Source organism: Orcinus orca, chromosome 3 (genome assembly GCF_937001465.1).
Source record: "Orcinus orca chromosome 3, mOrcOrc1.1, whole genome shotgun sequence".
NCBI lineage: Eukaryota > Metazoa > Chordata > Mammalia > Artiodactyla > Delphinidae > Orcinus > Orcinus orca.
In genome coordinates, this window is record NC_064561.1 from 124,660,210 (window position 1) to 124,672,515 (window position 12,306).

The 12,306-nt window shown below is 40.8% G+C and overlaps 1 protein-coding gene across 4 annotated transcripts in view; it reads right to left on the reverse strand.

Moving 5' to 3' along the window:
* Window positions 1-12,306, reverse strand: part of PDE8B (phosphodiesterase 8B) — a 385,418-nt gene that overhangs the window by 332,044 nt on the left and 41,068 nt on the right. The gene's annotated exons all lie outside the window — the stretch shown is intronic.

Sequence of the window (12,306 nt, forward strand, 5' to 3'; positions counted from 1 at the left end):
CTTAAGAAATTGAGTGAAAGCAACCACGCCAAAAAAAAAAAAAAGCACATACTGTAGGATTCCATTTATATAAAATTCTAGAAAAAGCAAACTAATCTATAGTGACAGAAAGTAAATCAGTGGTTGCCCAAGTTCAAGGCAGGAAGGAGAAATGAATTACAAAAGGGCCTGAGGAAACTGTTGGAGGTTATGGAAATGTTCACTCTCTTCATGTGGTAAAGGTTTCATGGGTGCATACATCTGTCAAAATTTAACACACTTTATTACACTTTAAATATGCATAGTTTATTGTACATCATTTATACCTCAATAAAGTTGTAAAAAAAAGAAAAATGAAAAAAGACTAACATACACACACATACATTTTTCTTCTCAGAATTGACACTTATTAATAGTTTATCATATTTGCCTCATTAGTGCTTATATAAATTAAATAAAACAGATAATAGTTAAGTCCCCAACCACTGTTCTATTTCTTCACCCCAAACCCCAGGAGCAACTATGATGAATTTAGTGTATATCCCAACCATCTGTGGTAATTTTACATGCATATATATGTATTCTTAAATAATACATATTATTTATGTGTTTTAAAATTCATGTAAATGACAACATGTACATTTTATTCCACAAAATTTCTTCTTTATTACATTGTCATGAGTTGACGTTACATAAAGATTATTTTACACATGGATATATTATGTTACATATAGGTACAACCCATTCCTTCTAATGGCTGTTATAACAATTCATATCATAATATAATAGAATATTATGGTCATGCACATCACAATATACTAGGATATTATGATTAAAATCATATCACAGGATAATACGAATATATTTTATTTATCCATTCCCCCTTTGATAGGCATTTCCGTTGTTCTCAATTTTCATAATTACAAGCAATATTGCAATAAGCTGCAAAATTTTCAAAACGAACCTTATGGTATTGGCAGTAGGAGTTACTGGGTAGTGGCCACCAATTAAGTGGACGGGTGGGTTTGTTGAGTCAGATGCTGGTAAGGAGGAGTGTCCTGCTTCAAGGATCTGCGGTCTGTACAGAAATAGCCAAAGTCGGATATGACCCTGTCTCCAAATTGCAGCTGAACAAAGTGGCTCTGTGATGCATCCTGCAGAGTTGGAGATGATTCAGAGGACTTTAGTGGCCCACAGAGTTTAAATCTGAGTTGGACACAGAGGGGATCCAAAGCAGAGGACCTTCCGTGACACAGGTACAGCAAATGCCTTTAGCAACAAGCCACGAGCAATTCAACTCTATCCGCTGCTGTTTAAATTCTTGAGGGTTTTAATGTTAAATGAGCATCAGAAAATGTATAGTCACTCTTCTAGATTACTGTGTGATGTATATGTAGTAAACCTGCCTTGTTGGTAGTATTATTCGGATCCTTCTTTATGTTTAATTTTTACTTTCTTGGTTTGGTAAAGTCTCAACGTACCATGTTAAAGTCTCCACTATGATTGTATTTCTAACACGTTTTGCTTTGTATATTTTGATGCACTGCGATTCAGCATATACAGATTCCCAAATGTTATGTCTTTCTTGTGAATTTTACCTTTCATTATTATAAAATTATATCTCAAAAGTGTGAAGAGAACCTCCAGCATTTCAGTGGGCTGAGTTGATGCAGAAGAGTTCCCCTTCGGCTACTACTACTGAGAAACGCTGGACAGTCGTGTATATATATATGCCATTGACAGAAAGAAAGGGAACTCTCCCTATTCTAGAAACAAAGAGGGAACCTAGAGGCTGAGCAGTAAGTAGGGGCTAATGCCTCTGTAGCCTGTGCAGGGTTTGGACCACCTAGGGATTTTAACACCCTTGCAGGCCAATAAGATGTTGTCTCTGGTGTGAGCAAGGAAGCAATGGGTGGGCATTGAGCAATCTGCGAAATCTGAATTGCTGAGCGCTAGGCTACTGGCAAAAACAGGATCAGATAAGTTCCTGCATCCTCAGGCTACAGGTGAAAAAAAAATTTATCCACAAAAACTTGAAACTATACCTGTGTCATACATTGGCACGAGTTCTGCATTTTCACTGTGAGACAGAAATACCAGGCTGAGAAGGAACATAAAAGCAAGTTGAGAACTGGTGATGTCTCTAGGAGTCTAGCAGAAGCAAACTTGCAGCCACAGTGAAGGGACAATCTCACAACCCCAGGCACACAGTTCTTCCCCAAGGGAAAAAACCCTGCTGAAAATAAGCTCACAATAAAAATTACAAATCATAGGAGGAAGTCACCCAGGGCCAGATCATGAAATGAACAGGAGAAATAATGCCCCACGAAGTAGAGAAAACAGATCAACCTATAGATGGCTATAAAATAAGTATGTTTTAGATGACTTACAAGATGAAAGAAGGAATAGAGAGTACAAAGGAAAACAGGAAATCACGGAAAAAGAAAAGGTAGATTTGGAAAAGGACCAAATAGTTCTTTTATAAATGAAACCTATATCCACTGAAAGTCAAAACTAAATAGATATATTTAATACTTGCATAGAAAATAAGGAAACTGGAACTAAGGACATGACTCAGAATGTAGCACAGAGGTAAAAAGGGGGGGAAAAAAAGAGTTTAAGAATCACCAAGGACAGAATCATAAATAACAGAAAATATACCCATTAGGAGTTACAGAAGAGGGAAATAGGAAATGGGGAGGAAGCAACAACTGAAGTGATAATGACTGAGAATTTTTACCAAATTGACAAAAGACGGTGTACAGAGAAGTACACTGCATCAGAATATATTACTATGTAACAAACCAACCCCAAACCTGGTGGATTAAAAACACCACTGTTTATTTACATCATAGTTCTATGGATGAACAAGTTGGGCTTGGCTCTGCTGAGAGGTTACCCACGCGTCTGTGGTCAGCAGGAAGTGGCCTCACTCACTTTAGCGAATGAGAAATAAAGGGGAAGAGAACTGGCTGAGCCCCTGAGGGCGCCCTGCAAAGAGTGTATTCTGTTTCCCTCGGCAACGATCGGGCTGCAGACAAGTCAGCCTCACACTGCCCAAAGGCCTCTGTGTTCTGATTTAATGTTTTGCAGCTGGGTTTTCAAATGGGCTGTTGTGTAGCATGTTCTGCCCTTTTACACAGATTGTGACAGACGTCGACTTCCTGGGAACAACTTGGATTCAGGAGGGAACTTGGAGTCATTTTCATGAATGACTTGACATTTCTTTGCCTCTGTTGCAAGCTTGGGGTAACTAATTGTTAGTTTTACCTATGACCACTTCACCCTCTGAATTCAGTTCAAAGTATCTAAATAAAAAACGAAATCATTTGGGTCAGTGTTAAAATTTGCTCTGCTAGGACTGCAGGACTAAGACTTTTTTTGGGAGGGGGGCGTGGATTATGGTTAATGTTTAAAAGAATCAACAAGAATTATATTTACACAGTCCTGTAGATTGATGACTGGGCATAGTAGGAAAGGGGGCTGGATTGTGGGAAATAAAAGCAGGTAGAAAAGTTGAAAATAATTGATTAATTGATAACTGATTAATTCAAAGGAAAAAACAAGATGGCTTTCCTATTTAGGGTTCCCTAAACCATGAATCCTTATTCCTCTCGGCCAAGAAGTAGACGCTAGAAAGAATTTGTTTTTCCTAAATAAATTCCACACCAGAGTCTTTGATAAACAAACTCATAGGAAAGAAGGAAATCTTGTTAATCATCCCAATAGACTAGAATGACAGCACATCGTTTACCTGTTCCGGAAACACCCTGTTCTGGAAAGGGCTCTCAGGCAGGTAATCCTCACCCATTTGTTCTACTCCAAATATACACGCTATTGGGCAAAGAAAAAAAAAAACTGACAGCAAGTGGGAAAAGTGTCACTTGTCCTAGGAAACTCCTAACTTAATCCATTTAGGGCCTGAAAGCAGGGACAGAGGGTGAAGGGTTAGGGAGGGGTGACGATAAGACATCATTGTGGTGCTTCAGGCTGAGAGGGGCTGAGGAGATGGCATCCTTAGGCTCCAACTTTCCAAGGATGGTACCTATTTCAGATATTCAGACCTTGGACTTGTCATAACAGATGTTTAGATATATGGTTTTGAGACTTTGGTCACTATCAACATGGGCAGCCTAAGGTGCCAGGGAAGTGGAGGGAGCTTCTCCTGTTCCCTGGGCGGCCATTCTTATTTGTAATGATTCTCGGGTGGGCAACACATCTGTGCCTTTGCTCTGGTTAGTCTATGGATTTGGTGTCCCCCCTTGGCCATCTCAGACTTTGAAGTCTCCCCTTTGCTTTAACAATGACCAATCTCTAGCCATACCACCCCACATCCACCACTCTATTTTACTCCTGCAGGGGAAAATAATGCCCAAATTGAACAAGATGTACAAAATGTGAGGGCAAAGTAGATAGACTCATAGCTAGAGCAGGAGTGTGACGTTCTGAGGTTTTGGTAAAGGGGTCTTTTCTATAGACGGCACTCGCTGACTCTGGAATTTGACCACTGGTGTTCCTTACTTTGTGTTAAGACGCTGAGGACCAGGAAGCAGTCTTCTCTAAGGTAGTGGCATCCAGACAGGTCTGACACGGCCACTAGAAGAGCTTGGACAGAAATTCAAATAAGCTGCTTCCATCTTGACTCTGCCTTGGCCAGCCCATGAGCACTAGAGCTTCTCATATCTGTTCCTTCTTCCACATCTGACTGAGTCCACCCTCAACCCAGTTACAGTTCCCATCCCATTTCTGAGCAAACCATTTGGAAAAGTGGTCTTTCCCATCTCGATCATGCTTCCTGCTCTTGGCATTCAATCCAGCTGCATCTATGTACACCTGCAGTGTTGGTGCCCCAAGTTCTCCTAGGCCAGGATCTCCTGGCATAACCTACACAAGCTAGTTAGGAGTTAGGCATTTACTCTTTTAACATGAAAAAAGCCTGGGGAAGAATTTCAGTTTTAAGGCAGTACAGAAAAGAGATTTGTTTCTCCTTTTGCCTCTCAGCAACAAGTAAGATGAGAAACAGAAAAACACATGCAGCACTGATGAAACCAGTAGGCCCTTCTCTTCTCAAATCACAAAACATGAAGACAGAAAGTGACTGGAAGACTCTGGCCTGAGCAGAGGAGAGAAAGGTGGAACTTAAGAACCTGCAGAGCATGAACTCACCAAGAAGCAAACTGATTTTGCAGTGCACACCCCCCTGAAAAGCTGAGGCTCTGAGGCACTAACTGGAGTGAGGCAACTGATGAAAATAGGGAGATTTGATCAGAATCCATTTAATGAGCATTTGGTCCTCACCCACAAGCCAAACAAAGAGATTAAAAAAAAACAAAAAACCTTCCTATGTATTTTTTTGGGAAAAAAATTGAACCAGAAAGCTTTTAGGATGGTGGAAGTTAGATTCCGGAGTAAAAATACTGAATGATACAAATGTCCTCCTCATCTCAGACTCAAAAATGCCAGCAGCTAGACTTAGATCCTTTAATAATGAGACTGGAAAATTCTTCTTTCCAGACATTAATGGCCCCAGAGAGATGTCCAACAGACACTGACATTTGAGTTTCCGCCACTGAAATAGCCAGCCTAATGCCATATACACTGCAGTGGAGCCAAGGGGTGACAAGCCCCTCCCAAGCTCACAGACTGTCCATTAAGCTGGTTAGTGCCTAATTCTTAAATAAGTAAGAGGAAGTAGAACAATGCTAGGAATAAATGAATACTTCGAAGACAAAAAAGCTAGAAATAACACCCTTAGATAAGAAGAGAAGGTGCATTCAGGAAATAAAAACAAGATACTAAAGAAAACAAATAACTAGAAAATAAGAATGAACTCTTGGAAATTAAGAATAAGAAACCTGAAATTGTGAAAATTGATAGAAAAGTTTGATGATAAAGTTGAGGAAGTCTCCCAAAAAACAGAACAAAAAGAAAAAAGATATGGACAATAGAAGAGAAAAGAGGAAAATTAGAAGCTTGATCCTGAAGGTCCAATATCCAACTTAATAGGCGTTCCAGAAAGAGAAATTTGGAGAGAAGATTTGAAAAGAAGACATAAAATTTCCTCTAACTGAAAGTCTCGAGTCCCTCAATGGAGAGGGTCCCCCAAGTGTCCAGCACAGTGAATAAAAACTACACCGAGTCATAGTACGTCAATTGCTATTGCCAAAAACACTATGGGACAGGTCCTCTGAGCAGCTATCGAGAGGAGATTAGATGTACAAGAGATTAACTGGGGTAAATGTCTGTGAAGGATAAAGGGATAGAGAACAAGAGTAGGTGGGAAGAACCTTCAGATCACAACGCAGGTCTGATACCTGTGAAAGGAGAGGGGAAAGAGAGACTTGAGTAGGAAAAGCTTCAGACCTCAGAACAGTTCTGAAAAGGTGTCAGCCAGGCCAAAGAGGAGTCTCTGAGCCACAGACTGTTCATGAGAGGAACAGGTAGGCATAACCTAGCTCTAGTACCCTCACCTTATTCAGTTATTAGCTGGAAGCTCTCTAAGGGAAGTATGGCCTCTTTGTTCCCATGGTATTGGATCCAGAGGTGTGGCAGCTGGGCTATCAGTCAACTATGATATACATGGCAGATTATCTTTAAGGGACATCTAAGCAGTTCACCTCTATGACTACTACAGTCCATTTCTTGCCCTATACAGATCACGTTCTCCATGGTTTCCACAGGCCTCTCCTCTGGAGGAGAAACTTAGAAGAGAGAAGTTATGGGAAGAACTGCAGCCCCTGATGCTGCCATTTGTCTTGAGGTCACAAATAGTACTCATTCTCTCCCACCTGCACTGTCCGATTTAAATTCCTCTCCCCATCAGCTATCCATTCTGCAGCTTTTGGTGGGGTGACCCAAACTTTCATTCTACAGGCATCTTAGCAATCACATTCTTTTCAAGCAGAATTTGCTGCCCATATATGTTTGGAGATTGAGCAAGGGTGGAGAAGAGATGCCCATGAGGACCACTTGGGATCCAAACACGTTTCCTCCTTGTCCCCATTGTGTAAAAGCAGCTCCGCCTGCCCCTGCTGATCGAAGTCAATTATCTCTGCCTAGACGATGACTCCCTTTTTCACCTGCTGGTCGTTGGTTATAAGGCATCCAAAATGCCCTGGTAGCAGCCGTAGCATAGAGTTCAGTTGGACTCTTGCTGTGTCTCCTGTCAAGAGTGCACTACATTTGGGTAGCAGGACCCCTAATCCCTCAGAGCCCAGAATTGCAGAGACAAGAAACACCAATTTCCCCAGTGGGTCGCTGGGATTGATGATACGGGGTACCACTCCTGCTTCTACCACTTGGTTCCCAGACCCACACAGTCTTCCTACTGAGGATGCATACCACATGGAGGACCTGATTTAATGTATACAGTGCTTCCTGAAGGACAGCACCCTATCCTTTCAAGGTATAATTATCTCCAAGCTGGAGATACAGCTGTGCCTTAGTAACCATTCCAGTGCTTTATGAAGCTTGCTCCTTCTAGATGATGCGATATGTGACATGGCCAGTGGATCCCATGGTCATGAGCTTACTCTCACACCTCCTTTGGTATGAAGTGGATCCAGTGGTTGACACTATGTTGTATGTGGTTTCATGACTAAGATCTAGCATTCCATAAGTCCTCAGGTAGTGGTGCTTGCTGAAGCTCTGTGAGCAACAATGGCAAACCAACAGCCAGAACAGGTATCTAACCCGGTGGGATGAACTGCTGAGCCTTCCAGGACGGAGGGGGCCAAATGGCTACAACGTAGCCAGTTGGAGATGAAAAAGTTATTTTCCAACTCAACAATTCCTGGGCTCCCTCTGTTCCATCTACATTTTCCTTGAAAACTGGCTTGTTCACTTACGAACTCATCTCTTTCTTGTAGTCCTATTATCGGCAAATAAATACAACTAGCTCACACTTTCATCATTTTCTCTGGAGATCTCTCAGCATAAATCCAAGTATTTTTAGGTGAATATTCCAATTTTCAAGTTACCAATGATTTATAAGACATTTCATCCCTACATAACACAGGTCTACATTTTCTTTCCAGCCTATTAGGCTTCTTTTGCCCACCATCCAGTCCCCAAACCAATGCCACTTATTTTTTGTTCTTCTTGTGTCTATATCTTACTACAGATACCAATTCCTAATACCAATTAGATACTAATTTCTGACACCAAAAGCTACTGCCACAAAATGCTATATGACAAACATCCAAAAACTCAGTGGCTTAGAATAACAGCAATTTATTATCATTGATCTGTGAGTCAGCTCAGGGTTGGCAGATCTCAGCCAGGCTCAGCTAGGCAGCTCTGCTGATTTAGGTTGAACTTGGCCAGGACTGATTGGCTTTGTTCCAGGTATTACTCATCCTTCTCCTAGTTGGCTAGTCATCAGCACGTTCTGCTGCTTCTGATGACAAAGCATGGGAGAGCAAGCTCAACCACTTAAGTGCTTTTCAAGCTTCTGCTTGCAACATGTCTGCTAATATCCCATTAGCCAAAGTAAGCCACATGGCCAAGCCTAGAATCCAACAGGAGGGAAGCACACTCCACTCACCTCAGTGGGAGGGGAAGGGAGAACAGTGAGTATTTCTGAGCAATAATCTAATCTACCACATATGCTATTGTGGATTTTTAGACCACCTCCAAAGAGGAAAATCTTCAGGTACAAAGGATTGGGAATTCGAATGCCAGAACTTCTCAGAGTAACACCAGAAGCTAGAAGATAATGGAATGCCTTCCAAATTCGGAGTAAAATGATTTTCAACCTATAAGTCTGGATCCATCCAACTATCAGTCAATTATAAGGCTAGAATAAAGACATTCTGGGACATTCAGAGTCTCAGTTAATCTACCTCTCATATAGCTTTCCTCAGGAAACTATTGGAGAATAAGATCCACCAGAAAGAGGGACTAAACCAAGAAAGAGGAAGATGAGGAACATAGGAAATAGGAAACCCAACATAGGAGAGAGGTGAAGGAAATGTCCAGCATGATGGTACATGGACGTTCCATCCTGTTGCACACAGAGCTACAAGAGCAATCTGGAGCAGAAGGACAGAGGCCTCCATGTGCAGTGTGTGGAATTTAATTGTGCGAAAAATATATAAAATGCTATTGTGGAGAATGGGAACACTCAAATATACATAAAACAGAAAACTAAGAAATGAAAAAATGACATTATCAACTTTAGGAAAGTAAAACAGATGCATATGGAAAGAAATATAATCATAGTTCACTGTGGTTCAGCTGTAAACAATATTTCATATGAATTTAGTCATAAAAATTATACTATAACTATATTGGGAGTATGGGAAGAAGAAAGTAAAATCCTTACCTACCATAATAGAAAGTTACTAGATATTATCCAACATTGATAAATCTGGAGAAAGCAATATAATACATATTACTTAGCAGTATTGAAGAAATATGCTGACTCTGGAACGTGGAATTAGAAAATATGAAGACCGAGACATGGAATTGCTATTTTTTTGTTGCAAGTCTTCTATCAATATTTGACTCTTTTGTAAAAATGTATGCATATATTTTTCTGATAAATTTTTTAAAGGCCTAGGGAAAAGTAATACAATAAGCTCATATAACACTTTGGTGAGAGCAAATATCATCCATTTTGTCATTTACTGAGTAATCATTTATGCTTGGTTTCAGGCATCAGAATAAAGATTAACACTGCACAGTGTTTAGTGATTACAAAACAGGTTTGCATATATTTAGTCTTGTGACTTAATTCTCACAACTCTATGAGGTTGACACAGAAGTAGATTTACCATGATGCTAATGCATCTTAAGCTTCAAGACCCTTTGATGAACAAACCCCTTCCTAACTCCGGGAAGGGGCCCTAGCAATATATTCATACACACAAAAAGGGCCTTTTGTTAACGCGATGGTTTCTTTATACTCCAGCTTCCAAAGCACCATACTTCCCCTTATATGGCCATGGGCATTATTTCTAACTAAATATACATTTTGTACCCACCCAATTTGTATTCACAATTTTGTATTCTTTTGTTTAAAAAGGGTTCCCCCAAAGAGTATAAACTTCAAGGCCCATAAAACCTGAATTCATCCCTGGGTAAGTACTATCTATCCCATTTTACAAATTGCTGAATGAGGTTAAGTGGCTTTGCCCAAGTTTGCACATCTAAATTCAGATATTTGAATGTCCAAATCCATTTTCTTTCTACTACTCCACAATGCATATCTAGATGGTGAAAGAAAGGTTAAGAGGCATCAGCTCCTTTACTGGGAAAATCAGTCCTGGAACATGGATGGAAAGGGGGCAAATCTGAGCCATCGGGATTCATGTGGTGGTGTTCTGGGTTAACAGGTGGTGGTGAAAGATACAAAAGGGAAGTTCACTGAAGACAAATCATGATGACACATCATTTTCTCTTCAGCCGGCTCAGCCGAGTGCTTGCAGAGCAATTACACCAAAATGCCACCTGTGAGACACAATCCGCTTGGAGTAGGAAGAGGTGATCTCCTTCTTCCAAATATCTCTTATTTCAACGTGGCCTCTGGGAACAGATCTTGGTATCTCCATAATGCATCTCTACCTGGTGGGAAGAGCCTGAGGCAGGTTGAAATCAGAGGTTAGGAAATCAAAGACGCGCAGAATTGGAAGAGACACTTGGGGGAATTTAGCTCAACTCAATAAGAAGAGGCAGATGGGGCTTCCCTGGTGGCGCAGTGGTTAAGAACCTATCTGCCAATGCAGGGGACATGGGTTCGAGCCCTGGTCCGGGAAGATCCCACATGCCACGGAGCAACTAAGCCCGTGCGCCACAACTACTGAAGCCCGCGCGCCTAGAGCCCATGCTCCGCAACAAGAGAAGTCACTGCAATGAGAAGCCTGCGCACCGCAACGAAGAGTAGCCCCCGCTCGCCGCAACTAGAGAAAGCCTGTGCGCAGCAATGAAGACCCAACACAGCCAAAAATAAATAAATAAATTAAAAAAAAAAAAAAAAAGAAGAGGCAGAGCACAGTGAGAGGCAGCCCATGGGGTGGTTAAGAGTACGACTTTGAGCAAGGTATTTAATCTCTATGCTTCAGTGTCTTCATTTGCAAACTAGAGATAGAAAAATGAGTCCATATTCCCTCATCTACAATTCAGAATCCATAAATATAAAATTATTTCAAAACCTATTTCATGGGAAGAGCTGACCTGACCTCATTTGGCAGCAAAATCTAACCCAATTCATGTAAAGGTATGTATTCCATTTAATGTAAAACTCATATGCCTCACTGCAGAAATATTAACGTATTTGACTGTGCCATGGGAGTGTTTTCTAACATGAGGTAGATGTGCCACGCACCTTTCTAAAATCCAAAGAATTTTAAAACACATCTGGTCTTAAGTCTTTAGGATAAAAGCCTGTGGATCTTAAATGCGTATCTCATAAGGCTGTTGTGAGGATTAAATTAGTAATATAGGAAAGGTGCTCAGAATAGTACATGGCACAAAATAAGTGCTCTAGACAGGTTTTCTGTTACTACTGGGAGCCCCCTCTGTACGTATATTCCTAAGACATGTTATCTGGCATTTATCTGACTCCTAGGAAGGAGAATACAATTCTTTATGAGACGATCTTGTTTAAGTGCTGGATATTTCTAATCTAATCTAATCTTATAATTTCTAAGATTATAAAGATCTTATAAAGCTGAAATTTGCCGCCTTCTAACTTCCCCCCACTGGTCATAGTTAGCTTTCAATACAGCTTTTGCAGATAGCTATTGCATCTCCCCTGGGTCTTCTTTTCTCCATGGTTAATTGTTCTTCATATATTGCTCCCAAACCAGCCTTTTAGCTCTCCCCTTGATACACTCGTTTGCCAATATATCCTTTCAAATGCAGTGCCCCAAATAAAACCCAGAGGTCCATATGGGTTCAGAAGAGCAGAGAATACAGTCCATATTTTTTCTGTGCTCCAGATTGTGAAAAACAACTGCATCTCAATGTGAAAACAGAAGCGAGATGGGAGGAGATTTGGAAAAACACAATCAAGGTCATCAAGAGTTTCGTTAGAAAAACATACTAAAAAAAAAAAAATCAATTTCAAAACAATATTTTCTGATTTCCCTGAACTAAGACAGAAAACAGTGAGCAGCCTAGGCCAATCGAAATGCAAGAGTCAAACACTCTAGCGGGGGGAAAAAGGCTGATTCTGCTCTCCCAGAGGATTAAAATATATCTAGTGACAATATTTTCAGCTCTCACCTGTGGTGGACTGGGATAATCTACAGGTAGAAGGAGAAGCTTTGGGTTAGGTGCGTGGGCTTCAGTAGTTGTGGCTCGTGGGCTCAGTGGTTGTGGCTC